The sequence below is a fragment of the Phalacrocorax carbo genome, chromosome 16 (assembly GCF_963921805.1).
Source record: "Phalacrocorax carbo chromosome 16, bPhaCar2.1, whole genome shotgun sequence".
In the NCBI taxonomy this organism is placed as follows: Eukaryota; Metazoa; Chordata; class Aves; order Suliformes; family Phalacrocoracidae; genus Phalacrocorax; species Phalacrocorax carbo.
In genome coordinates, this window is record NC_087528.1 from 11739690 (window position 1) to 11766711 (window position 27022).

The 27022-nt window shown below is 52.0% G+C and overlaps 1 protein-coding gene across 1 annotated transcript in view; it reads right to left on the reverse strand.

Annotated features, from left to right (window-relative positions):
• Window positions 1-26502, reverse strand: part of TEKT3 (tektin 3) — an 85288-nt gene extending 58786 nt beyond the window's left edge. The window contains exon 1 of the mRNA XM_064467268.1: window positions 26288-26502. The gene's annotated coding sequence lies outside the window, so the exon portion shown is untranslated. The remainder of the gene's footprint in view (window positions 1-26287) is intronic.
• Between the last annotated feature and the right edge of the window lie 520 nt (window positions 26503-27022).

A 27022-nucleotide genomic window follows, 5' to 3' on the forward strand; every position in this document is an offset into this window, starting at 1 on the left:
AAGATGTCTGTCCGAGGGAAACTTCAAGGCAGAAATTTCAAGAAAAAAGTCATGCAGAAAAGGAAGATGCATTCAAACAGATCGTGGGAAGAATTAGTGTTAGGTTTAGATACAAGGCTTTTCAATAAAACCAGCTGGTTTTCACTTAGATGTCATTAGTCCTTTAAGAGTTATATAGCATAAAAGCAGAGTTTTCTGGCTCAGGCATTTTGCTTTTCACTACCTTTGCCTTGTACAACAGTTAACGTAACTATGACTAGGTAGTCGAAGTAGTAAAACACAATCTTGCTTAGCACGAACAGCTAGGACAAGATGGTAGGACAGCCCTGCTGATGGAGGCTCCCCCCTAAAGGCCCTTCGCTGTCAAAGGGACAAACTTTCATGCTGCAGCATATTTAAATCTGGTCTGCAGCAGGCTCTGAATGGCAGCCTGCAGGCAAGAAGGGAAGGAAGAACGGAGACGGAGCAACCATCCTGCAACCAGGCATCCATATTTAGAGTTTGAGAGTCCCCTGTGCATGGTGGACGCAGCAGTCCTAAGGAGAGGAGGTGGGGTGACGCAGCTGCCCTCAGAACAAGGACAAGAAGCGGCTGCTGTGGAGGGCAGCAGAGGAGGAACATGGTCCTATTAAAGAGCAGGGCTAATTAGTTTACAGATGTAGAAAGCCTGTCCCATTAAATTATGCTAAACCTTATTCCTGAGATACTTTATGAACCATTTCACACGTGACAAAGTAGATGCCAATAAATACTTGTCACCTCCATAGCCCTGTTCACCAGATGTCCCTGGAGGGCAGAGCAGCCCTTGGTCACCCCTCCCCAGGCTCAGCCAAGCTGCTTCAGGTGGGATTTACAAGCCTGCCCGCATCACAAACACCTCCCTGTTCCTAAATCAGCCAGGTGTAGGTGGAAAGCCTAGTCCTTAGCTCTCATTGTGCACTATTTTCTTTTTCAGATTGGGAATAATTCTGCCTCTTTTCTCCTCCCCTGCCCTGCCGAGGGTCAGTTCTTTGTGACTAAGCTCTGATGCGTAGCAGGGAAACACCCAGAACAAAAACACGCCGGGGTTTGTTAGGGCTGTCCCGTTCAGCTGCGATACCCAGGGCCCTCATCAGAGAAGCGTGCCAACTCTGCGAGTTCAGAGATGGGGACGTGCAGGGACAGAGCCGCATGTATTTCTCCCGACGTCCCACCACGAGCTCCTGGTGGAAATTAAAAACAAAAAGCTTAGAGCTCCGACTTTGAGTGTTAGAGAAATGAGAGCATTTAAAGAAACATGCTGCTTCAGATTATCTTCTCCTAAAGTTGCAGGGACAGGAGGGGGGAGGAAAAGTGTATTTGCAGTGGCTTCTGCACCGAGCTGCATCCCACAGGCTCTCAAGCCCAGGGACCTGCCCCACAGCCACCGTCCACACTGCGGCTGGTGCCAGACGGGCTCCGGGCGTGCAAAGCATCAGGAATTTGCTTTTACGTAAGCCGTGGTGCCGCTCGCGCTGCAGGAGCGCGGCGGGTGCGGAGCTCTGCCTTCCCCGCGCTCCCCCTGCCCGGCCCCTCGGCGCTCCGGCTGACGCCCGCTCGCAATAACTGGGTTTCATCCCATCCCGAGGGCGGGCGTCAGGGCTTTGCTCGCTTCCCCTGCGTGAACCGTGCTCTCCAGAAACAGCCGGCCGTGCTCGCTGGGAGGGAGACGTCAGCAGGCGCAGCCAGGACGAGCCCGTGAAGCGCTGGCCTGGCGGCAGGGCAGCAGCGGAGGGGGACGATCGGCCAACAGCCAGCCCAGGCTCTTCCCGAAGTTTATAAATAGAAACAGCCCGACATGTTTTCAGAAAGGAGGGGAAAAAAAAAAAAAAGTTTCCATACCAAAAAAGCTTCACTGCGATCGCGTTGCTGTAGAGTCAGGCCGCTCCATACCTACGCCGTACCCGCTCGGCTTTACGATCCCGGGAAAGTCAAACCAAAAGAAAAAGCTTCTTGTTTTAAATCACGAGCTTTCAGACAGCGGCACGCTCTGTGCTTAAACACAGTGTTTATTTTGACAAGCTGAGATAGTCCATGTCTCTTCGAACGCCTGTTCTGACTCACGATTTGGAGTTTTTAACCCCTGTTACCAAACTGTTTTACAATTTAGCTCGCCAGGCTAATGCGCAGCAAAAACCACTCCGAGAGGGTTAAAAAAAAAAAAAAAAACTGTTAAAGGACAATTCAACTGTTTTCCAAGTGTTCCTGATGACTAGGGAATTCTGGCTGAGCCCGTCCCCCAGCAGCTGGGGTGGGCAGCGTGGCACCCCCGGCCTCGGCAGGAGGAAGCGGGAGTTGCTCTGAGCAGCGACCGCGGGGGCTCAGCGGCACGACGGCCAGCACGTGAACATGCAGGCTAAAGGGCTGCGGCCCAGGGGATAAAACTAGCAAGATCAGGCACCGAAAAACACTAATGAGGCACAAAGAGAGCTGATCTGCAGCCCTTTTCCCCACTTTCATAGGCTGTAGCTCAGGTCCTTGTAAAACGAATAAACACACTGAGTGAAACCCGGGCACCCAGCCACCACACGGGGCTGAGCTGAGGATTTAATCCAGCAGTAACAAAGCCCGTGGAAAGAACGGCATGCGCCCCGGAGGCGCAGCGAAACCTCGCCGTCCGTTCCCAGGCCGGACCCAAACAACTGCGAGATGGGTGCCAGGGGGGTCGGGGAGGGTGACAGCGAGGGCCGCGGCCAAAGCGGCAGCACCAGCTCCCAACAAAGCATACGCGAGCTTCACATGAGCGAGGACCATGCCGCCGGGAGATGGTGAGCCGTTCGTTTCATGCCTGTATGTGGAAAACGTGCCGCGTGTTTTGCAGAGCAAACGGAAAGATCCAGCCGAGTCCCTCGCCCGAACTATTGCGCAACTGGTTGTGCAAATTGATTTGCAACGCGCAGTGAGAAGGCAAGGAACGAGTACGACAAGGCGGTGGAATCGGGAAGGAGAAGGTTACTGTGCTGAGACACGGCCCCAGCCCGCTCCTCTCCCTTGCACGCCTGGTGTTTTCATTGGAACATTTACCTTTGCTGCACCGAGCCAGATGGTCCCAGCCCAAAGCATTTCTGGTGTGAAGAGGCTAGCTAAAGCTCGTGGGTTCAGGGCAGGAGGACACGGGCATGCGCTAGGAGTGTCGCCTAATATTTCAGTGTTTGCACAGTATTATTTTGATCCTGGATAAATACTGCTGCTTATGTGATATTCACGAGGGCTGGGGTTTCAGAAGGGCCTTGGGCTCAGCTGTGTTGCTTAATTGCTACAGCATCAGCTCACAGGGTAATAAAAGGGGTTAGAATTTCCTAAATGGTGAGGGGAAAAAAAAAAAAAGCCATGTGATGGACAGCAACCCCAGTTTGGATATTTGATGAGGCGGGAACGTTTGTTGACAGGATAAAGTTTGGATACCCTCTAGCTGAATTTTCCTGTGTAGCTCTGGGTGCTTGGGTGCAAAAAACCTCAGATACGGCCACAAGAGCTGCCTTTGAAGCTGTCCATGTTGGAGCGCTGAGACAGAGGCTGATGCAAATCCCAGACGTTTCTCCTCTGACCTTATCTCTAGCCCTTCCCAAACCAGCAATGACCAGGGAACCCCAGGGAGAGAAGACACAAACACCACCCTGACCACAGAGCCTGGATCCGTCAGCTTTTCCTGCATTACGACCCTGTGGAGGCCACCACAGAAGTGATTCCTTCACACCAAGTTCATACCAGGAACGTGACAGCCGGACGCCACGACAGCACCGGGAGCTGAAGATGGGAATGCAAAGCACTGGAGAGAAGATGCCAAGGGAAAGCCTGGAGCTGACAACATCTCAGAGCAAAATGAGATGGCATCATCAGCCACCATTTGTTATTTACAGCTTGTGCTTGGCTACTGGCCTGGGAGTGATTTCAGAGCCCAGGGAGAAAAGGCTCTGCAACCCCCCTGGGAATCCTCTAGCCTTATCGGCTCCCTTGCTTCATACGCACGTGCTAGCGAAACCTGTCTCCAGGATCGTCCTGGTGAAGGCTTTCCAGAGCAGAACGGGGTCTACTTCCCTCCCACTGCAGTGACAGGATTACTGCCTGCCCTTACCTCTGCAAACCCTGCCGAGGGTTTATCTGAAGCCGTCCACACAGCGATATCTGCTCACGAACGGCTCCAATAGCAAGTCCTCCAACCCACTCCCCTCCCACCCTGACGCCAGCTCGGGATCTCAGCGGCACGCACCAAGGAGCACCAGAGTGGGATTTTCACATGCCCTCCAGACTGTGGTTTCCAGTAACAAATCTGTCCCTAACACAGCATACCCCGAGAGCAGAGACCAGCTCAGCGTCAGGTCTGGCCTGCCACGCACCACCCGATGCGGCCGAGACAAAGCACGCGTCTTCCCGCTCCGCTGTCACAAGCCATCGGCCCAGCTGCATGGCCACCTCCAGACTAACCACTGGAAATCACGGTTCCTCATGGAAAGTACAGCCACCAGCCCGGCTGCTCCCCGCAGCCACGAGTGCCAGGCCTGCCCCCCACCAAAACCAGACACTCCCACCTCTGCTCCCGCCTCGTGCTCCTCCCCACCTGCTCCTGCTGTCCATCCTTGGCAGAACGTGCACTGTGAGAAGCAGCGACCAAGGTGTGTGACGGTCTCCATCCACATCCCATCCTGTGCTGTTGTGGGGTCTCAAACTCGGTACGTGCCTGAACTCACTTATTCCCTTCCCTAGGATAAGCAGCCAAATACAAAGACAGAACCTGGCTGAAGTAGCAAGATCAGAAAATGGCTAAAAACAACAATTATGAGACCAAGGCCATCGGGGCACCTCACCTGCCCAGGTGCAACTATAAAGCCAGCTTAGTATTGCCTTTCCTTCGGGAGAGCTGAGAGCTCCGGAATGAGAGCCAGGCCCGCGCAGCACACGGACATTGCTGAAAAACTCAGTTTTGCACTGTTGAACTTCATGCGCCTTTGCTGAAAGTGCCAGCCCTGGAATATAAGATCAAGAAAAAATCTCCCACCTGGCAGCTTTCAAAAGAGGGCCTTGAAGGATGTAATACCTAGAACAGGACTGTAAAAATACCCTGTGTTAGCTTAACTTTTTCCTCCTGAAATAAAACTCATCCAACCCAGAAATCCCCCATTGACTTCAGTGGGAGTGAGCATTTTTGAAAGCCCCATCCACAAAAGCAGCATTGATCAAAATTATTTTTTTTTTTTGTAATCTGTCATCAACGGAACAGTATCCGAACAGAATAATTCAGGAGACTGACTTAACTCTCCTGAGCAATGGGCAACCCTCCAGCAGCGCCCACCCGCCTGGCAGGCGGCAGCAGCCTGCGACCAGCTATGCAGCACGAGGGTCTCCGTGCCGAGCAGCCAGCCGCCTTTAGGATGGGGGCCAAGCAGCACGCCATCTATTCCAGGTGAGTAAAGCCCTGCCGCCCCCTACAACAGGTAGGGTTAACCTGTTAGGGCTTGCAAGGCAAATGCAGCTTCAGATCAGATTGCAGTTTCCCAACTTCATACCTGGCCAGACTTTCATCTTAATGTCAAGTGGAGTTTATCTGAGGACAGCCTTAGGTTCAAGACATGTATATACAGTACGTGCTTTACAAAGATGCTGATTTTATACCTGTGACTCAGACTTTTCAGTGGTGCCCAACGCCAGGCCAAGGGGCCACGGGCACAAGGTGGAACATGGGAAGTTCCACTTAAATATGAGAAATAACCCCTTCCCTGTGCGGGTGCCAGAGCAGGGGCACAGGCTGCCCAGAGAGGCTGTGGGGTCCCTTCCCTGGAGACATTCACCCCCCGCCTGGACGCGGCCCTGTGCCCCTGCTCTGGGGGTGCCTGCTCCAGCAGGGGTGGGACGGGGTGAGCTCCAGGGGGCCCTGCCAGCCCCCGCCATTCTGCGAGTCTGTGACTATTCTTCCTAGAAATTTATCGCCTTTACAAACCCTTCAACGTTAAAACCTCTCCAACCTGCTCTGGAGAGTCAGCCAGGCCACTTCACAGGGGTACTCCAGTCCTAATCTTTGGAAATCCTCCTAAGCTTTACCAGCATCTGGGAATTTAAGATCCAGAGGTCTGTTTCCAGTCTTCTCCCCAGCACAAAGACCCTGCCCCTGAGTGCCCACATACCACATACATAGGGCCACCGCTGCAGCTATTTTCTATATCCTTCAAGTTACCGCGGAGGGAATTCACTGCACGCTGTCCTCCAGACCCTCTGGGTCAACCTGTGGCCGAGTGTGAAAGCCAAGAGCCCTCTCTGGGCTTGGGCGTGGGTGGCAGCTGCCATAGTTCAACACCAGAACACAGGATGGCAGAGGAGGGCAGTTTCTCATACCTTCCCCATGGCCATACAAGGACTCACCACCTTCACCTACAAGCACCACAGAGAAGCAGCATTTCTGAGGCGCATGCTGGCATCTGCAAATACATTCAGTCCAAAAATCAAAAGAAAAGTCTTCCTTTGCACACAAGAAGTGGCCACCTCTGTCCAGCTTTGCTGGATCTGCAGCAGCCAGACCAGAGCCACGGACCCACTCAAGTCATGTCCCGCTGGCTCTGCGGCACGAGCCCCCAGCCTGCTCAGTCTGACCAGGCTCTTTAACCAAACTCGGGTTATTTGCATACCAGAGCAGCACCCTGCAGAGGCTGGAGCTGAAAAAGACCTCTCCCTCAAACAATGATCCTTTTCAGACACTGAATGAAAGTGGGCAATACCAGAACTGTAGCACAGAAGTCACCGACAAGAACTATGATGCCTGTGAGAATGGGGACACGTGGCCAACTTTAAATCCAAATCACGCTTCTGAGCTTCGAGACATCGGCAGTCAGAGGTCCAAATTTCTTTCTAGCTGCACCCAAAAAAGCAGCACCAAAGCCAGGCGCTTCCACAGGCAAAAAAGGGAGGCTGTGCTCACAGACAGACACACCAAAGTAACATCATGCAGCTAACACAGCTTTTCTTATTAACCAGAACATTAAAGCACATGCTAAGTTTTATTCAGGCTGTCAATTAAGGCTTTCCCCAGTTTTCAGACATTATTATCCATTCACTTCAAAGAAGCAGGCTATGCTGTCTGCCCGCCGCTGCGTTATGCTTCATTTTGCTCATTTTCTTGACCTCTCAGGGTGGGAAGAAAACCTCAGACAAAGCTCTGTTGCTAAAACCCTTGGTCAATAAACATCTCCCTCGTGATCTACAACTCTCTACTGACAGTACGCGAGGGAGCCGGGAGCCGGGAAGCAGTAAGGTAACAGCCACTGCTTGGTTTATTTTATTTTCTCCAACTACAGGTTAAGTATTCTGTGTAATAAAGGGAAGAATTATCCCAAGAGAAAGGAGGGAGGGTTGCTTTTTATGAAAGACATTTAAGTCGTAAAGCACCCAGCACTTTGCTTCATGCTACAACTCATGTGAGCTTTAATTCTAAGAGAGCTGCTGGCAGCGGGACAGTTTTCACACTCTTATATTTAGAGAGACTCGCCTGAAAAATAGCCAAAGCTGTTGCTTATAAATCAAGTTGTTCTGACAGTGCCCAGAGCAAGTAGTAAAGGCAAATGGGGGGAAATGAAATTACATGCTGCAAAGGGAACTCTGAAATAATAAGCTTTTATTTTGTGTTTTTGAAAGTTGACAATAATCAGAACTTTATTTTCTCTCTGTTCTTTCACTTGTTTTTAAGGCAGCCCCTGCTGCCAGCTCTGGGCCCCCAACCTCTGCTTTCCATTCATTCGGCTTTGGCCATGTGCTTCCCACATTCTTGGCCGGGGTACGCTGGCCTGCAGGACCTGACATCTCCGAAGGCTGGAGCGGGGAAGGGAGAAGACAGAGCACTTGCCTCCCTCTGGACACGGGAAGCCGTGCAGCACATCCCTGCCGAGCAGCTTGCAGGCACACGCGTTCCTGCAGCACAAGGCCAGTCCCCAGCTCACCCAGGTCAGTGCGAGGGGTCTTGCTTGCTGTGGGCTGGGGATGGAGATCACGGCGTCTTCCACTGAAACGGCGTTTTTCGGTTGAACTGGAACTTCTCTTTTTCTACAGCCAAATAGAAATATAACACCAAAACCTGCTCATCTAAGCTGGGAAGACATCAGCAGCTGATGTCCCTTCCTCTTCCCCATGTCCTGGGAGAACCACATCTATCCCTCCAAGAAAGCTGGCAAACACCATTGGGCATATCTTAGTGCTGTATTTAACAAACTTAGCTTAGCCTGCATTCCTGGGGGATGCTTAGGACAGGGATTTCCCACCTCCAAGGCTCCTCTCCCCAAGGTTTTTCAACCTCTTAGTTTAAGCAACATGAACAGAAACGAGTGCTACTCTGAGGCAAGTCAGCTTCAGACGTTACTAGTCCTACACAACTGAACAGCAGGTTGTTCTTGTCTCCAGCAGGATTTTAATGTGACCCTCAGCAAGAAGCCAGATGGAACAGCAATTGCAAAATGAACTGCTGGGAACCAAATAAAGCTGATGAAAGGATAAGAGCAACAAAACTACCCTTTATTCATTCATTCATCTGATTTTACTGTTTGAAATGCTCCATGAACTGCTTCCAACCCAAACTCCTCCCCGCACATATGAATTGGGAAGCTGTGAGATAAAGATGGAAAAAGATGATCACTGGCCCTGAGAGGGCTGGAGGAGGAAGAGATCAACAGAAGAGGCAGCAAGGCAGATTTGGGAACTCAGGATCCCCATGACAGATCCCAGGGAAGGGGAGAACCCCTGCCTGGGTGCTAGGGCCACAGTGAAAAGCCAAGAGAAGAAACAAATAACTTGGCACGTGGTGGGTTTTTTTTGCTTATTCCAGGGTGGGCTTGATCTGACACCAGGTGGAGTTGATGGGCACCCATCCACGGCCTCCAAGGGGCTTTGGATCCACTGGAAGTTGAACCATGGGGTAACCTATGATGGCCCAAGAGCAGTTAGCCAAGATCCTGCCCCAGGCCAGCAGGTACTACCACATCACCCCAAATTCTTCCAAAGGTGCTGAGATGAAGAGGCAAGGCGTGAACCCACATGGATCACATCACCTTGCCACCTCACCTCTCTTCTCTGCAGAGCTGCCTTAGCAAGCACTGCCCTAAGCCCAGGGTCCCCATTCAGTTACCAGGACCAGCTTCCACCCACAGAAGTCCCAAGTTTTGAAAACTGACAGCGGGACACGAGAGAAAAAAAAATCAGGGCTTCCCCAGCAGCAGCAGTTTGCAGGCACTGCATCCCCTGACTTCCACGGGACGTGTTTCACAAAGCGCCCAGGGATATATCAGGTTAAGCGGCCGAGAACAGGAACGCCGAGCCGCACACGTCTGCAGCACAGCTGAACGAACAATAACCACAGGAACGCTGCTGGCGCTCGTGTTTGAGAGACTAAGTCATTTTTACTTTGAGACACAACATTATAGCCTTTTTTTTTTTACTTCTAATTTTACTTCTTATAAAGGGGAAGGGAACATGATAGAAAAAAAAGGTAGACTGCAGGATAGAGGTCTTCAGCGTCACACCCGAGATGTTCCAGGGTGTATATGCAAACAGCAATTAAAATAGAAGGGGCAGTTTCTCAGCTGCTGCGATTTGCGTAGTGCTATTCATTTGATAGTCACTTAAACCAGGGGAACATCTGACCCTAAAGCAGGATGGGTACTGCCCTGGCAAGAGCAGAACACGATACTGGGCCAGGCTGGTGCGAACAGGGATAGCTTACCAGCTTCCCTGTGGTTGTGCTCAGATCTGTAAGCAAGAGCTTGCCCCTTGCTACCGGGTAAGCGGCAACCGCTTGAATTAAAATCAGCTCAAACTGTTCATTTCTTTCCAAACCCAGATTTCGCCCCCTTTCTTGCTGCTCTCTGGCCCACGTCCCCCCTAGCCGGTCCTGCGTCCCACCGCCCGCGCAAGCCTGGTCTGTGCCGCGGGCACCACCGCGCAGGGGCAACACCGCGCCGGGGGAACAGCCAGAGCACAGATATTCAGGAGAAAGTGCTTGTTTATGTGAAAACACGAGGAGGCAAATAGTTGACATTAAGATTTCGGGGAGGCTGTGGGACTGGGCTATTTCTTTCAGCCCTCACACAAAGGGACCTTTTCTGTCTCGCTGTTAAACAGAAACGATATTGAAGGGTCTGTGGAATTTCTGGGCATTTTTTTCTCCTGGGAGACGCGATGGCCCGCGCTCCAGAGCAACAGATGAAATAGGATGCAAAGGACAAGGTGTTCATGTGTGGCTCTGCATCTGCCTCCTGCCCTGCTGCTGCCACCCCCCCAACCCCTTTGCCCCCAAGCAGCTCTTACTGCAGCAGCCGGAGGGGCAAAGCCCGGCGATGCCCCACCAGGGCTCACACAGCTGCCCCCGCACTTTGTGGTGCCTCCAGTACAGCACGAAGCCATTTGCTGAATGCATCCCCCTTTGAAAAGGGGACTGCAGCTCCCAGACCCACTTTGTAGCGAGTCTTCAGTCCATCATCTTGCACCCAGCTGATATACCACGTTTCAGACCGCAGCCTGGGAGCCAGGACAGGCTGCCTTGGCTCATCATCCCACAAAAGTCTCCAGCTTCAGCCATCCCTGAGAGGGCCATCGAGCTCGCAGCAGCCTCCAGGCCAGCCCAGGTCCCCCTCCATGCACCACTGTCCCAGCAAGGACCAGGATACACACGCTGCTGCTTCGTGGGTGCTGTTCCCAACAGGGCTGAGGGCCCCTCCCAGCGCTCCCTTGGTTGGATTTTTATACAACACGGTTTGGCCCCCAAATGTTTGCTGCACCAGCACCCACAGGGCTTGGGCCAGCCCAGGAACAAGCAGCCAAAGACACAGGCAAATGCGGACAGGGTGCCTATACAACACAGCAGAGCTCTTTTCCGTCTCGTCTGGGCAAAAGCACAGAGATTTCTCCAAGTTCATAAAGGTGCATGGATGTTCCTGGTGCTACCTGACCCTCTGTGAGCCACTGCCACTCAAAGACTGTAAGAGTTTGGCACAGACCCCACCACACTGCTCATCCTGAAGCTCTTCACGCCCCCCCCAAGGCACTTTCTGCCCACAGATGGGAAGAGCTGGTCCTCTGCAGGCAGCCAAACTGCCGTAGGTGCTGCTGGAAAGCGCTTGGGACAGGGAAGAGAGCCGACATCCATCACCACCAAGAAGGCAACGCCTCTGCGCGGGGAAAACGCCCGGTGAGCCCAACCCTGACCCAGCAGCCACTGTTCTTAGGATGAAAATCCCATTAACACCAGTGCATGTTGCAATTCCTGCTGTTTACAGGCATTTCCCCACCTCGCCCACTGAGCGGCAAGGGGAGAAACAGAGACCTTCCAAGTTCATTTGGAGATCTGCCACATTTTCCCCTTCCTGAACATATATAGCACACGGCCAGGGCAGTGAGGTCATTTTAGGACAGCCCTGGTACAAAAGGCTGAAGACACATGGAAAATAACACCATTCTCCCGCAGCAAGTGCGGAGCGTGACCCCCCCACCCCGGTGCCAGCAGGGAGTGCGTAATCAGACCGAGCACGGGCAGGGCAGATCGCGGGAACAGCACAGCTTTGTGCCGGCGGCGGAACAGCCCTGCTCCCGCTGGCAGGAGGGCACACGGACCTCCCGTCGGGGCGGGGGGGGGGGGGAGCAGAGGAGTTGGCAGAATAATATTTTCCCAGTTAACTGTGAGACTCCGGGGGAGGAAAGCAAAAAATACAGAGCGCATCTGCAGCCACGTCTGATAGAGGCGTTCTAGAGGCAGCCGGTCCCCGCCACGCTGGCACCAAGCAACTGTGCCCCTCTTGCCAGTTTGGTGGGCAAAACCCACCCAGCCCTCCCCAGCTGCATGTTCCACAGCTCCATGTGCTTTATTTCTCCCAGCTCAGAGGCTTTTTTCCCCCCCCGTGGACACCCATTCACTTTTAACTCTTGATCACCTCTGAAAATAAGCTCAGATGCAGAGACAAGCCACCTCCTCCGGGAAGCGAGAGGAGCCCTTTCTGGTCCCCAACCTCTGGCCATAAGCCATCTCCCCAGCCGGTTTCACACCCGTGCATCCTCGGGGAGGATTTAACCTCCTTGTCCACCGGGAGCGAGATCACGATGAGGCAGCGGCTGCAGCCTCCACCAGCTGCGGAGGAGGAAGCGGTGCCGGGGCGAACAATGGGCACTTTGTCAGCCCTGGCAAGGGAGACACAACAGAGCAATAAAGAAGTTACATGCAAAGCTGGTGGGATGGTTCAAACAGATCAGCCTGTTCGTCCTTCGCTTCCCGGAGGCCCCTGAAAGAAATTCTGGCATTGCCACTTCAAATCAGTGCTTAGCTTAAAGAAAGCTCGCTTCAGACCTCTGAGAAAGCTTTCTTACTGGTTGGAGCTCTCTTAATTCCCAGTTTGAGTTTCCCCTAATAAATCCCAGATTGCTCAACTTCCATAACACTGGTCTATGAGCTCAGACAGCGGTTAACCCTTTGCAGCCCCAAACAAAGAGTGAATAACCTCTTTTTCCAGGTTTATTTGCCTTCAGCGCCTTTTTCAGGACAAGCTGTGCACTAGGGAAGGGTGCCAGATACTCAAAGCCTGCAGGACTGCAGTATTTAACCTCCACCCAAAATGCAACACCCCTGCAATACAGCACCCACTCATTGCTTGCTTGTGCAAACTGTACAAAGCTCAGGGCTGCGAGGAATTCGGATTCATCTTCTGCATGCTGTAATACCAGGCTACCATGCAGCAGCGCCCACAGCTGCCTAGGCCAGCACACAGCCTGCCTAATTATCGTAATGCAAACGGCTGGAACAGCAAGCTCTACAAAGGTCCGTGAATATGCACAGTGCCCGTTTGGGAACGCTGCTCCTGCACGCTGAGCCTCAGTGGCCAAACAGGAAAGCCGGGCAATATTCTCCACCACCAAAACCTTTACCAGAAGTGGACTTTTAGAACAGCTGGCAGTGTTATCGACCCTTCGTGTGTACGTACCTAAGCATTCATGAGCACGTTTACAAATACAATTGTCACACGGCACCTTTGTGCTATCAAGTCTGATTTTTTGCTTCCCAAACACATCTTTTAAAGAAAACCTATGAAATTTGCTTTCAAAGACAAATCCGTGGTAACACACTTTCACTAAGAGGCAGAGCAGGAGCCCACCCGGTGCCCAACATTCAGGCACAGCTGTTTGCGGCAGGGAAAGGGATGCAGCCAGCATCACGTCCCCACATCTGACCTCCCGCTGCACCTTCCAGAGGAGCTGCCTGGACCAGATGTTGGCCAGAGAAAGTTAGCTCTGACCGCTGCAAAGCGGAGACAGCTACTGCTGAGACAGCAGCGAGTGCTGCTCCGGAGCTCTCAAAGCACTGGTGGCCAGAAGCGTCTTCAAAACCTCTACAGAAAGAGAGGACCATCATTGTTTTCTTCTCCATCCAGGCTTCTCTCCAGTCTCCTTCCGCCCCTGGTTGGACCAACGCAGCGGGCTTGACCTGGGAGGAGACCCCAGCTGACAACTCAGCGCTGAGGTGGGCTGCCTCAGGGGAGGATCCGCACCCTCCCACACCTCCCGGCTCTCCCAGGGAAGAGCCACCACCATCCTCACCCCGCAGCAAGCTCAGGCACCTGAACCAGGCCATTTCCCGAGGCCACAGTGACAAACCTGCCCCAGCACCCTGCCCAGCTGCATTTCCCCACCTGCCACTCCTCAGATCTCGCACAGCTGACCCCAACCCCCCCAGGCTGGGGGCTTGCTATCAAAGTTTCCACTTAACCCAAATTGTGCAAAAAGCACCCCAGTGTTATCCGATATGTTGCAGTCTCACACCTCCCACTAATTCTGATGTTTGTAAACATCAGAATTGTAAACAAATTGTAATTGTAACATTGTAGAATTGTAATTTTACTCTAAAATTGTAAACAAAAATAAACACACTGCAGTAGAGCTGTACACCTTGAGTCACAGCTAGGGCTTCCGAGGGGTTGCTCTACAGGATGCCCTACCCTAGAGAATGAAGAAAAGCCAGGATACCTCACGCGTTTATGAAAAGCTACATTTGTAGAGACCATATAGTTTGAGCTACGCTTTGTGACTCAGCGTGATTTTGCCTGGAAGCGAGCGGCCTGGGGAGTTATTTTAGTGCAGCTTCTGTTTTAATGACTCTTGCAAGCCTCCCACAGCTCACGCTGACTAAGCAACGCAGCAAACCTCCTTGTGAGTCGGATCTTCCGAAAACCTTAATCGCGCGTGTAACTTCACCCATATAAACCTTCCCAGAGAAGTCAGAGATGCTATTCCTTATGTACAGGACAACGTACATGAGAGCTGGAGCTTTCGTAGTTCTCCTGCATTGCTTTCCTCCGCCAACATGTTATGACACCTGCACAGGACGCACCTGTGGTAGGTTTGCTGGAAACCCCACCATAAATCCAAGGGGTGTGTGGCTTTCAAGTCACAGAGTTATGCTTTCTCATGTTGCCTCCAGATTAATCCCCCAGGAATGCCATGGCACCTTCCCAAGTGTTCTGGCTGGTAAGCCAGAGGTGCCAGAGCAGGGAGAGCACCGGGACACGTGGTGACAAGGGACACACTGAAAAGTAAGGCCACCCTGTGACCACTCTCGAGGGGTGCCTTATTTCTGACCTCCAAAGGCCATGCCTTGGAAAGCTTTCCAGAGAAAGTTGCTCACCTCCCACCTCCCCAGCCCCAAATTTCACTCTTTTTTTTTAATCAGCAACAAGCTGACAGAAGTCATTGCAAGCTTTCTTGGTCCCTGTTGTTTCTGCCTCAGCTGTCTGACAGTGAGGAATATCAAAGCTAAATAGTCTTAGTGCTACCAAGGCACAGGTAATGACCGTATTTTTTGTAGTACTCATTTTCCTAAGACAGCAGCCAGTTCGTCCCAGAAAGGATGGTCAATTTTCACCGCAAGATGACCAGTTCAATGCAACATCTTCCACCCAGATTTCTCCAGCAGACACACCCAGTGTCTTTTGCAGGGCTTACACACACCTCAGGGTAACCAGAGCAGAGACGTGGGTCCTGTCCCACCAAGGCTGCCTGCCCCGAGCACAGCTTGTGTACAAGACGCCGGCAGCTCTGACCTAGCAGTGCAGACTCCTGCAAACCTTCCCCAATTAATCAGGTCAATATTTCGGCGGCAAACACTGAGCTTCCTGCTGTCACAGCCACGTCGCAGGGCTCCCCTTGCACAGGGGGCACAAGTGTATGGCGTTAGTTTGCTTCAGGGAAGCTGAAACATGCAGTGCATGCACCAGGCATCGTGCCACAGCTCCACCACCGCTGGTACTCGTACAAGCAGTAAAAACCCAGCGCTGGTGGTTAAAACACCTCGCTGTGTGCGGAGTAACCATGGGGACTGGGTTTGGGATCAGAAGAAATCACAAGAGTGAAGGGAGAGAAAGCAGGCTGGCAGTAGGGGCAGGGAGGGATAGCAGCTTTCAATATTAGTCAGAAAGGGTCAAAAGTTCACATTATTCCCACAGCAGAAAAGTGCTGTGAAGGCACTGCGCTCAGGTTAAGGCCTAACACATGAGGGAAAGAGGATTTTCTCAGCAAGGGCTTCCCCTCCTCAACATACCACTTGCCCTCTTTCCACAGGCATGAAGCCCCAGGCAAAACCTGACACAAGACAAGCCAAAAAGCCAAAACTCAGGTAGAGGTGGGCACCTCCCCGGCAGCTCTCCAGGCTGGCATCTCAATCACCACGGCCGAAATACTCTGCAGCAGCCCACTCGGTGTCATCATCCAACAGCAGGCGAACGGGGTCACGCACCGAACCCGCATCGCTGCCCCCAGAAGAGCCACACCACGCGCACAACACGTAGCTGAGCTGAAGTCCAGGATGTGCCACGGGGATGCGCCAACCTCAGGGGTCGTGCTCTGAATCTGGAGGCTGAGCGTAAAGCCAAGATGGGGTTGAAGACTAGGATGTTGTCCTGAAGTCCACCCTCATCCAGAGAAAAAGCTCAGGCTCAGAAGGATGTTTGCAAACCTCTGGTTTAGTCATGGTTGTGCAAAGCCTGGCTCTGCCGAGGCTGAAGAGGCTGTCACGCAAGCAGGCAGGCTGCATAAGGAGAGTCTCAGGAATAATTAGAGCTGATATAGTCTGTGTTTCCCAGGTAGAAAATAGAAGAGATGAAACTGCTGCTGTGTAGGAGGGCAGCAAGCCCCAGGGTATACACTGCTGCTCCCAGAGGTCCTTTCTACCTCCTTCCCTGGCAGCTGCCCACCCAGAGCATCTCTGCCTCTGTGCCCCGTGGGACAACCCAGTACATTTTGGCTATGGTGAAGGCAGGCATTTTCTCTGCCCTAGGCATTTTCTCCCACATTTAACGCAGATTCAGGTACAGGAAGATGCTGAAGTATAACAAAATCTCAAATCCAGGCACAGATCTGGCCTCGTTTACAGTCAGGCCTGTCTATCACAGGAAAAAAAACAAACATACTGCCCCACAGGAGAAGAAACAAGAAGTATTTTCTCCCTTCTCACACCCTCTTACTATTTGGTTGCCCCCAAACACCGGGCCAGCAAATGCTTGAACAATACAAGTTATAGCAACACAGCAAAGAGACTTGGCCCAGATCCTCACCCAGCATAAATCAGCACTGCATTAGTGGAGCCAGAGCTTTACAGCAGCAGCAGATCTGGCTCACGCTCAGCCCACACAACCAGCTGCCATCAGTCTAATGCAACACAAATTAAACATAAGGTTTTCCAATCAAGCCTCACATCAAAAGCAGAGCTATGTGATTCAAGTTACAGGCACAGCTTCAAGCTAATATTTGTTTTACCTTAATTACTATGCTATTAGCCTCTGCAGTAAACTTAACTTGATAGGCAAGATCCTGCTAGCAGCCAACATTAACTGCTGAAGTGTAATTTCTACTGATGCTCACTCGGTTATCTAATGCCACAACCACGGTCAGCTCTATCTGGCCAATTAAATCCAGACCACCTTTCCCGTGAAAAACTCCTGCGAGGGATCACGTGTATTCCACATCTGCGAAGCACACACAGAAGTATCTGGCAATGCCAAAGGGTCCACCCAGCTGTTCAGTGGTGCCTTTTTGTCATGCGAAACAGCCATCATGTTAACCTGAGCGTTGCTGGGCTTGCGATTTTTCAGGCACCCCACAGGAACAAGGAGGATGCTCTGGGCTCCCGCTTTCTCCTCCCTCCCTATTTTGCGATCTGTAGTCCCAACAGAGTTTGAGAGGAAGCAGATGACTCGGGGAAGCCACATATTTTCCCCTTTACTAAGGCATGCTATAACGTGACTCACAAAACACAGCACGTGTGTGGCACAATCTAGAAAAGACGGTGCAAGACTCCCAGGGTGGCTTGGACCCAGACTCCAGGTTTGGCTTGATAAGCCCAGCGGAGCTCCCAGAGCTTGATGGGGAGAGCTCAAGCCATTCACACTGAACGGTTCAGCAGCAACTCCAATATTGCCCTGGCAAGTCCCCACTAACAGCTTGCGAGTGGCTGCTGGGGAAACCCTCTTCAACACCCATTTAAATAGGCATCCCCATTTCTGACTGCGAGCGGTTCCTCAGCCAGCTCTCTGCACGCTGAGCAGAGAAGAGCAGATCAAAAGTTAACACCGAAGACGCCTCCTTCCTCACCTAGCAGCCTGGGCTGAGAGCCAGAGCGATACCTGCCCGCTCCCAGAGGGGCTGCGGGAACGCCTCCAGCCGTGCCAGCCAGCAGCAGCCCTTTGGCAGCGTTGGCTGCTGCTCGCACACCGTCAGGGCACGGCGCTGAAGGCGGCAGCATGAAGTGCTCTGGGGTCCTGCACCACCAGGGCCAGTCTGGCACCCCCAGACGGTGCTCTGAGCTGCAGCATGGGGACCAGCTGCAAGCAACCTCCCTGCTGGTCAGGGCTTTGCCAGATGAATTCATCCCAAAAGGGAAGGAACCTCACATAGCCGTGGAGTTTCCAGCAGGTGAGGATAGGGATGGAGCTACTCTTCCATGGATCTCCTGGAAGACTGAGACAGCCACAGAAATCAGCCTCTCTGCCCCTCCCATGGCTAGAAGCAGGAGTCAAAGCTTTCATCCATCCCTTCTCCTCTCTTGCCTGCCTCACCATCCTGGAAGCTCTTTCTCCAAAGAGCTACATACAGCCAACAGACCCCAACCTCTCCTGCACATCCGACCTTGCCACAGGATGGTCCACTTCTTCCAGACCACTTTGGAAAGGAGCTGTGCTTGCAAGCCGCTATCTCCAGCGGTGGTCAGAAGGAATTTCACTGAGCAAGAGGTCAAGCCTCTGTGGTTTCCAATGCTTCCCTTTCATGGGGCAGTCCCTAAGTCTTAAATCACTTTGCTTTATTTTTAGCGGCTCCGGGAACTGCTGAGGCTGGAGGCACCTCTGGAGATCATCTACTCCAACCCACATCCTCACAGCAGAGTCAGCTGCAGCAGGTTGCTCAGGGTTGTCTGGTCAGGTTTCAAATAACTCTGAGGATGGAGGCTCTTCTGCTTTAACATCCCACTCTAATCACAGAAAAAAAAAAAAAAGACTTTTGCACAAAGGCACTCAGATCAGGCAGCATCCTATCTCAACAGCAATGAGTTGAGCTGGCTGAAAATTAGTTGGAAGGAAGCTTCAGCTAGAAACTATTTTGCTGGAATAAATCTGCTTTTCAGAGTTGTTAACTTTTTGACAAGATGAAAAAACTCCAAGGGGAAGACATCCACTTTGCCTCAAAAAAATCAGGCAAGGGAACAGAAGAATCTGCCTTTCTTTTAAAACAATCTCTCAAAATGGAAAATTTGCACTCTTCATTTTGTCATTAATTTCTCCTTAGCACAGGAAAACGTTTCCCAGCAGCTCCACTGATTAGCAATCGGGCTGCCCTGCCAGCCTGAGACGCGACACCATGCCTTGAGCACAGTGTTCCTGCCACAGGGTGCCGCATGGGCCCAGGCTCGTCCCGACATGCCTTTGCCCCTGGCTGGGGTTTCACATGGCCCCAGACTGCCTCCCACTGAGCAGCACTTCACTCCAGCTGGAGACCCACAGGAGGTGTCACTGCCTAAATACCTCCACACCTCCAAGCCAGCAGAACTGCTTTGTAGGCAAAAATCCTTGCTCCAGGTCCAAGACCTGCTTTTGGCTTTGCTAGACCCAGGGTTGCAAACCCCAGCCTTTCACGAGCAACCTGGCCCTTTGAAATTGAGCAGGAGTGGATGGACAAGCTCATCTCACCACCCAACTTCCTTAAACGTGCATGTTCTAAAAGCCCAGCCACGCATCCACGACGCGCCCCGCATTCCCTGGAGATGCCGTTCAGGAGGAGCAGGGCGTGTGCACACGCTTTTCTGTCCACGAGTTGTTCTGGATGCGGCGTGCAACGTGAGCCACGGGCTGAAATAGCATCTGTTCTTAGCAGGAAGATGCTGCAAGGCTGTGACACCCGCCTGCCATGCTAAAAATGCGAGGCGGGCATGTTCAGTATCCAGCTAAATTAGCCTTGAGAACAGAAATACCGTGTTCGTACAATTAATCTTCCAGGGGAAGAGAACATCCCCCCAGCCCGCCCTTAGGGAACCCAGGGCTGGTAGAGACAGAGCTCCCTGATCCCTCGCTCCTAAACAACAAACAAGAGCACAACAAAAGCAAGGGCATAAAAGGAAACCCTGCACAGACATGCCACCAAATATAACTCAGGAAGGGGCCGATGCATATAAGCAGCAAGACATGGGTTGATTAATTTATCCACATGGATTGTCTTATTTACTCAAAAAGACTTTCTGAAGTGGTTTGGCTGCAGCAGATTCTTGCTTCTGTTTTTACTTCCCCCATACACCCCACCACAGCTTCCCCCCGCCAGAGTCTGCAACGCTTCTGTCGGAGCAGCAGTCTGCACATGAGGATAAGTGTTTTACAAGTCCAGGAAAGAAAATCCCTCAAGTAGTTGTGGTTGCTGAGGTATGGTGGGTATTGCATCTTTAGGGAGCTTCCTGGAATGGCCCAAGTGACTGAGGTCACTTAAAGCACTTTCTTGATGACTTCATTTTCATACTTGTTCGCAAGCCCCTGCCAGAGCTGACGGGTGCTGCACACCATAGAACTTCTTTATCTTAAAAGGCAAAAATACAGGCACATGTATCTGTCGAGAACGTCATGGGAAGAGAGCAGAAGGACCCCTTCCTCCCCCAGGCAAACCGGCTTCTGTGTTTGAGCAGCCCTTCTCTAACCAAACCTTGTCTTTGCAACCCCGAGCCGGGAAATCAGTTTTAACAAATGAAGCAGTCAGGGAAAGAGTCAGATGACTAATGTCATCACTTGTGGGACTCTTTCCATTTCTGCCATCTGGGATAACTCTGTCAGCCAACAGTTTCACTCAGCGTAGGAAATTCTTCCCATTTTTAGATCACATCTCATCAAAACTGAAAACAGCCCGCGCCGAGCCCTACAAACAAGCCTTGAAAAAACCAAACGCTTTCTTGGGACACAAGGTCTGCTGGAGCCTCTTACCTTTCTCTTGCCTTTATCTTGGTAGCTATGCACACAAAGCTGTAGAAATCACATTATCCTCCACAAATACAGAGTCTCCTGTTATCGGTGGATCCCCTGCTCTCCTAGAGACCAGTTCTGGCTTTGACCAAGACTCACTTGAAGCCCAGCCCTGAGGACCATCCTTCACAGCTCTGATCCCATGAACAAACCCAAGGCACACTTGATCATGGTGTTCTGCAAAGCCAATGGCTAAACGCCCAATCGCTTTAGTGACACACGGTCGGGCTTTCAGGCAGTTCCTTACTAATTCAATGCCACTCAGGACTAGTTTTAACCACAAGCTGGAGATTTATCAGAAGAGCACAAAGATCGTATCTAATCCCAAAGAAACCTTCACAGGCTTCTGTGAACCAGGACACACCGACTCCGGTAGCGCACACCACCTCCAGTTTCACAGCCTGTAGAGCAACGTTTTTGTGCCCTTTAGATGGCAGCAACTTTCTGAAAGCTGTGGAAACACATGGGTAAGGGGAGAAAAAAAAAGAGATTTAAGTATGAAGGTCATGAGATTAATCTAGCCGAGAAGGAGATCAGGGATAGAGCCGAGCGTGCTCACACACTCCCCAGACGTACACATAGACTTGGAGGACGCACTGCGAGAGCCAGCCAGCAGCACAGAACAAATAAGGAGCACATCTGAAATGATCTGAAGAGCTTTGTGGCTGTTTCTCGAGCAACTGCCAGGGAATCTGTTAATCCTTTCCTGCAGAGGAGTTGCTGCAGACAGGCTGCTCCCTTGGCAGGACTCAGCCCTGGACCCATCTGGTGTGACGGGGCCACCAGGCAGCTGCTCAGCTGGACAGATGTCCCAGCAGGACACACGTGCTCTCACATTGACTGATGTGGAGGCCTCATTCACAGTTAAAAAGATGCACACTGATTTTCTACAAGTATCCCCAAGGTATTTGCCTGCAAGTTTCCTGTGTTCCTCACACATCCCTGCAAGGAAGCGTTTGATATGATTTCCAAGGGAAACCAACACCGAAAGCCTGGACACCAGTAACACAAGTTTCTTCAGAAATGTGAGCGCTCATCACTGAATTAATCACTTACAGCATTTTTTTCCCTAAGTTGTGATCAAGAAGCTCTTACTTTGAATTTCTGCGTGGCTGCCCCTGGAGAACAGCTCAGCCCTCCACAGGGCTCTGTTCAGCCCTACAACATCCTCCGCTTGCGAGGGAGCCCTTCTGCCATTATCTCCGTTTCACAGAAAATGAAAGTGAGAAGCAGAAGACAATCTCCCCGCAGGTGCAAAGTAAGAGGGTAAAAGCCAAAAAACAAACCCAAGGAGTTGCTATAGCTACTGCCCCGCAAGGCTGCCTTTTCTCTGGGCTGGTAGGAAAAGGATGTTTTGCATAAACACTTTATAAAGCAGGTTGATTGCAAAAAAAAAAACCAAAAAGGAGGCACCCTCAAATCAAAGTACAGACCACTGTCACCAAAAGCATCCAGAGGTTTGTGTTGCCAACCATGACGCACCCTGGGTTGGAGTTTCCTTAGCAAAAGGTTAAGCCCCCTCGGAGATGCTGGGCTGCCAGAGTTAAGTCCCTTCTGAACCCTCAGCCATGTCCCGTCCCTCACCTGTGGGACTCAGCCTTATACAAGAGGCATTTAACTCCCCAAATCACCCATTGGACTTCAGATATTCCATATTTAAAGGGACTAAATCAGGGCATTTGGATCCAATTAGTTTTCCTAATTTGTCCTGAAAGTCAGCCAGGGCTGAAGTTGTTCCAGCTGCACACATGGCCTAGAGCAGGAAAGGCACAAGTCCCTCGAAACATCCTCTCCAGCATGTATTTCACAATAGTGCTGTTCCTCACTCCAAAAGGAAAAATCACTCCAGTACTATGAAGTTTTCCTTCTCAAAAAAACCGGTCACGCCTCCCCTGTAACAATTTTTTTGGTCTCCTGTCTCCAACCACGCATTATCAAACCCCTTTGTAATTTTAACAGCAAGCAGAGCCCACGGGCAAGAGAGAATACAATTAATTCCTTAATTATATATTTTTAGGAGCAAAGAAGCTTCAGGCTGCAGAAAACCAGCAGGCTCACACAGACACCTCCCTACCCTGCAGCAAACGGTTCCTTTGCCACATCCCAGCCGCAGCCAGGAGCCAGAGCTGGGAGGAATGTCACACCCTGCGGAGGCAGGGACAGCAGCAGCCTTCGGAGCCAGCGCGGGAGCCCTCGCTGCCCGGCACCAGCACCAACCCAGCCGGGCTGTAAACATGCCCGAGGTCCCAGCACGCTTAGAATCACTAAATTTCATGTTTTGGGTAGGGAAAGATTCTTTTGCCCAGTTTTACCAGCTCCTCCTCCCGTTATATTCACACCCTGAAGTCAGCAAACGAAGGCAGTCCAGACGCGAGGAGCCCAGCGCCATTTCCCTGTACTCCGGAGCGGGCTTGGGCTGCGCTCCCGTTTTGGCACACCCCGGGGCCAGCACTGCTTATTTGCCCTGGCACAAGCACACCCAGGACGCTCGGGGCAGCGGCAACAGCAGGCGCGGCTGTCCTGCGTGCAAAGCAGCCGCTACACACCGCACACAGCCGCAGAAACACTGCCAGGGCACGCGGGGACACGGCAGCCCGGGCTGTGCCATGGCCCTGGAGCGTTCAGTTACGGCCCTCGTTCATAGTCCTGAGCAAGACACCAGCCTCACCGCTCAGCTATCGTGGTCTAGGGAGCAGGTGGTGGGTGACACAGCAGAGGGCATCACAAAGGGAAAATAGTCAGATGTCTCCGGCTCCTTTGTTAGCAGAACTTAGCATGTTTGTGGAGCCCAGCCAAGGATCTCATCCATTTGGGTCTTTATTTGGGTCTGAAGTTCAACTTTTATTCAAAGTTCAAGCTTTTATCCAGCCCTATAGGGTAGATGGAGAAGGACCAGAACCTACCTCTTAAATCCAGATAACCAGTGTTGGCCTCAAGTCGTGTGTAATGAGTGAGTGGGGATGGGTAGGACAGACTATCAGAGGAGCACCCAACACCCCAGCTACCTCCAGCTGGCCCACAGTTACCCCAGGATAGCTTAAAGCAGCCTCCAGGCTACCTTAAAAATGAGGAAAAGAAGTCAGAGCATCGCAATTTCTTGATCATGCTCCATTTCCTATTTAATATGACTTGTGTGTCTGTTTTTCTCCTATACACCCTTTTAAATGAGCAGGCACTCCTTCCAGCCCCATCGGCCAGGGCTGTGCTGCACTCGCCCAAGCCTCCAGAGTTACTAACTCTGGCTCTGTCAAAGCCAGACCACAGAGGCACAGGAGGAAGCGAGGGTCCATGTCTTATCCAGCAGGTCACCGATCCAACATCTGCTTTCCATGTTCCCCTGGGCAGGGCCCCAAGTGCATAACATATACATCTGCCTGTCTGCCTCCATACAGCACATGCCATTTGTCTCCTCCAACACTGCTGACCAGTGACCCCAGCAAAATTTGGTGGAGCAGAGTAAAAAGCAACTCCCTACGAAACACACCTCATCCCTTGGGAAGAAGCAAATCTACAAAATAAAAGCTACAAGCGGAACAGCAGCAATCCCCACCCATAAAGCAGGGCTGTAAAGCAGCTCAACCTCACCAAGTGAAAACTAGCAGAGCCATAAAGAGCATCCTTTCCCCACAGCAGCATTTCTGTAATCCACAGCCTGAGCACAGCAGACAGTGTTGTTATAACCCTTCCACCTGGGTGGCAACAGAAATACCTGCAGGCTGATGCATGGACAGGGCTGAAAGAACCAGGGGAAATAGTAAGTGGTCAACAGGGAGCCAGTCCCACCCGCCTCCAGAGGTCTGGAGCAGGGCTGTACCTCGGAAAGCTGTCTGGCTTCAGGACAGCCCGAACCCTCCCTGAGCCCCAGCCTGGGGGAGCCCACAGGGCTGCGAGTCACCCACTAGTGCTGATGAAGAATAACTGAGGCCCACCAGGATGGCAAGTTTCTCACCGCCCAGGGCCCAGTGGAGCAAGGTGGGGACACCCAAACCACCGGGCAAGGATCATGCAGTCAGCCAGTTGCAGTGGCTTTGGCTTGGCAGCAGCCACACAGGCTCAGCATCCCTGGGGCTTCCCACACCATCGCTGGTGGCCTGGGCCGCTGCAGGGACCACAGGAGCGTCCCAGAGATGGCAAGCCTTGCCAGCTGGCCAGGAGGGATCTCAGCACAGCACACCACCTGGGCACACGTCACCTGCAGCCCACATGAGCCACCAACAGGTACCCAAGAGCTGACTACACCTCCCGGAGCGATTTGCCTTCCTCAGGGTATCTATCCCCACAGAGCACACGCAGAAATACCACAGAGGTGACACAGAGGAGCTCGCTCTCACCACGACACACGGGCATCAAGCCAGCTCCTTGTGCCAAGGCGACAATCATGATCTATCTAAGCACCATTTATCCTGCTGTTTCGTAGGGGGTTTTGTCTGTATAATTTTGAGACTTTATTTGAAAGACCCATACAAAAATATTCCCTGGCTATTTATGAATTAATGAGAGCTATACAGAGCTATTACACACCCATTAGCCTGCAGGCAGAGAAAATAGCACCTAGCTTTTTAATCCAAAATATCAACCTCGCCAGCTGGAAATGCCCTTGTGCTGCAAACCCCTGCTTGGAAAACAAGCAGGGCAGCGGTCCTGCTTTTGGACTTGGCTTGCGGGGGCTGCACGCACACAGTGGGGGGTCACGCATACACAAGGGACTCGCTACCCAGAGAGATGGCTAGGAAGGTCCTGAGAGCGAGCGAGCCACTGGTCTAGCAGAGATCACACTGCAGGGGTCACCTGCAGCATCAGGCACCCCCTTAACTATAGGGACACCCCTCCCCTACCCGCACATCAAAACCAACAGCCAGACGCGCAGCCCCAGAAGCTGCTGTGCTCAGGCACATTCTCACACCCAGGTAAAACCACAAGTGCAGGTAGCGATGCCCCAGGTACATGTAAACACGTACCTGCAAGAAAGGTAGACGAGATCCAGGGAAACGCAAGACACCAGGAATTATTCTACACATTCAAGCATCACTTGTTGCTTGCTTCCTACCTGCAAGCGCGCACATTACGCGCCCACAGGGGTGCTGTGGTTAAAACACGAAGGCAAGGTTCACGTTACATGTACCACACCAAGCCCCACAGAAAATCATTGTTATGTTACCTGCTGCAAATACGTCCCCCCTGGCCCCCACCACCAGCGTGACATCGCACAGGCAATGAAGCCTGCAACAGCCGGCCTGAAACGAGCCATTAAGGCTGTAATTAGCCACTAATCACACCCAATTACTGCGGAGCAGCGAGGAGGGGGTTTACACCTGGGGAAACAACCTGCCACAAGCCACTCAGATGAGTCTCCCTGTTTTCTGCTGAGCTGCCCATAACCAAACCCTGGTATTTTCAGATATTTCAGAGAATACATCACGCATTTCCTGAGGAGGTCACTCCTGACTTCGCTACGAGCTGCAAAGATCCAGCGTGCATTGAAGGCTTCCCCCAGCCCTGGAGGACACGCACAGCGAGCGCTGACCCGAGAGTGCCCAGCAGAACTAACCAAGTTCAAACATAATATTAAATGTTCAAATTTAGCACGACGCGGCCACAAGCTTATAAATAAGAAACCCCGGAGTTTTTGCAGGAAAGCAGCACGAGGGAAGTGCCCACACAGGAGATGCGCGCAGCGGGCATCCTCCAGCTTTCTCCAATTTAACCCTGCCCTCGGCAGCGGCCAGCAGGAGCCTGCCCATCTCCCTGGCACAGGGCACCCCAGCAGCCCTTACCTGTGCCCAGGCTCCTGAAGGTGTTGATAGAAGGTGTTTCCATCCGCGTCAAGTGGTCAAATGCATCCTGCTCTGAAGGCTCAAGGATTTCTTTTAAAAAGGCATCCATTTTTCTCACAGTATAGTCTGGGTACAAAACAAAAAAATAATATCACATGATGCTAAGTGGCCAAAACACCTTTTTTTCCTCCCGTATTCTTTCTTTCTCAAGGACACCCAGGCCAGCAGCAGACTGCAGGATGCTGCTCTGCTGCCAACAAACACTGGGTTACTATAGAGATGTCAAGGTCGGGCCTTTCTCTGCCGCTCCAGGCACCACCCGGCTTCAGATTGCTCCGAAAGCCCCCGGAGCCAGGGCGAGCCTGACAGAGGATTTGCATCTGGCTTTGGGTATCGGGCACTTCACACAGAGCTCACTGCTTTTGAATGGCATTGGGCAGGTTGCAAAGTCATGCATTTTAAAGCGAACACTAGCATTAGAGTTGATGAGACAAGCTTCAGCCCCATCCTCCCGGCGCTGCCCGTACACAGGGCAGCTCAGCTCCAGCTACGCTGCTGCACACGCTTTCCCACAACCCTCTCCCTTACCCAGGCCACTTGGTTTCGCTTCATCAATAAACCCCGGTGAATAAAGCATGGGACTCCTTTGCAAACGCCGGGAGCTGCGCAGCAGATACAGGCAGGGTTTGCAGACAGCCCTTGTTTTTCCTTTTCAACACCCACTCTCTCCCTGTG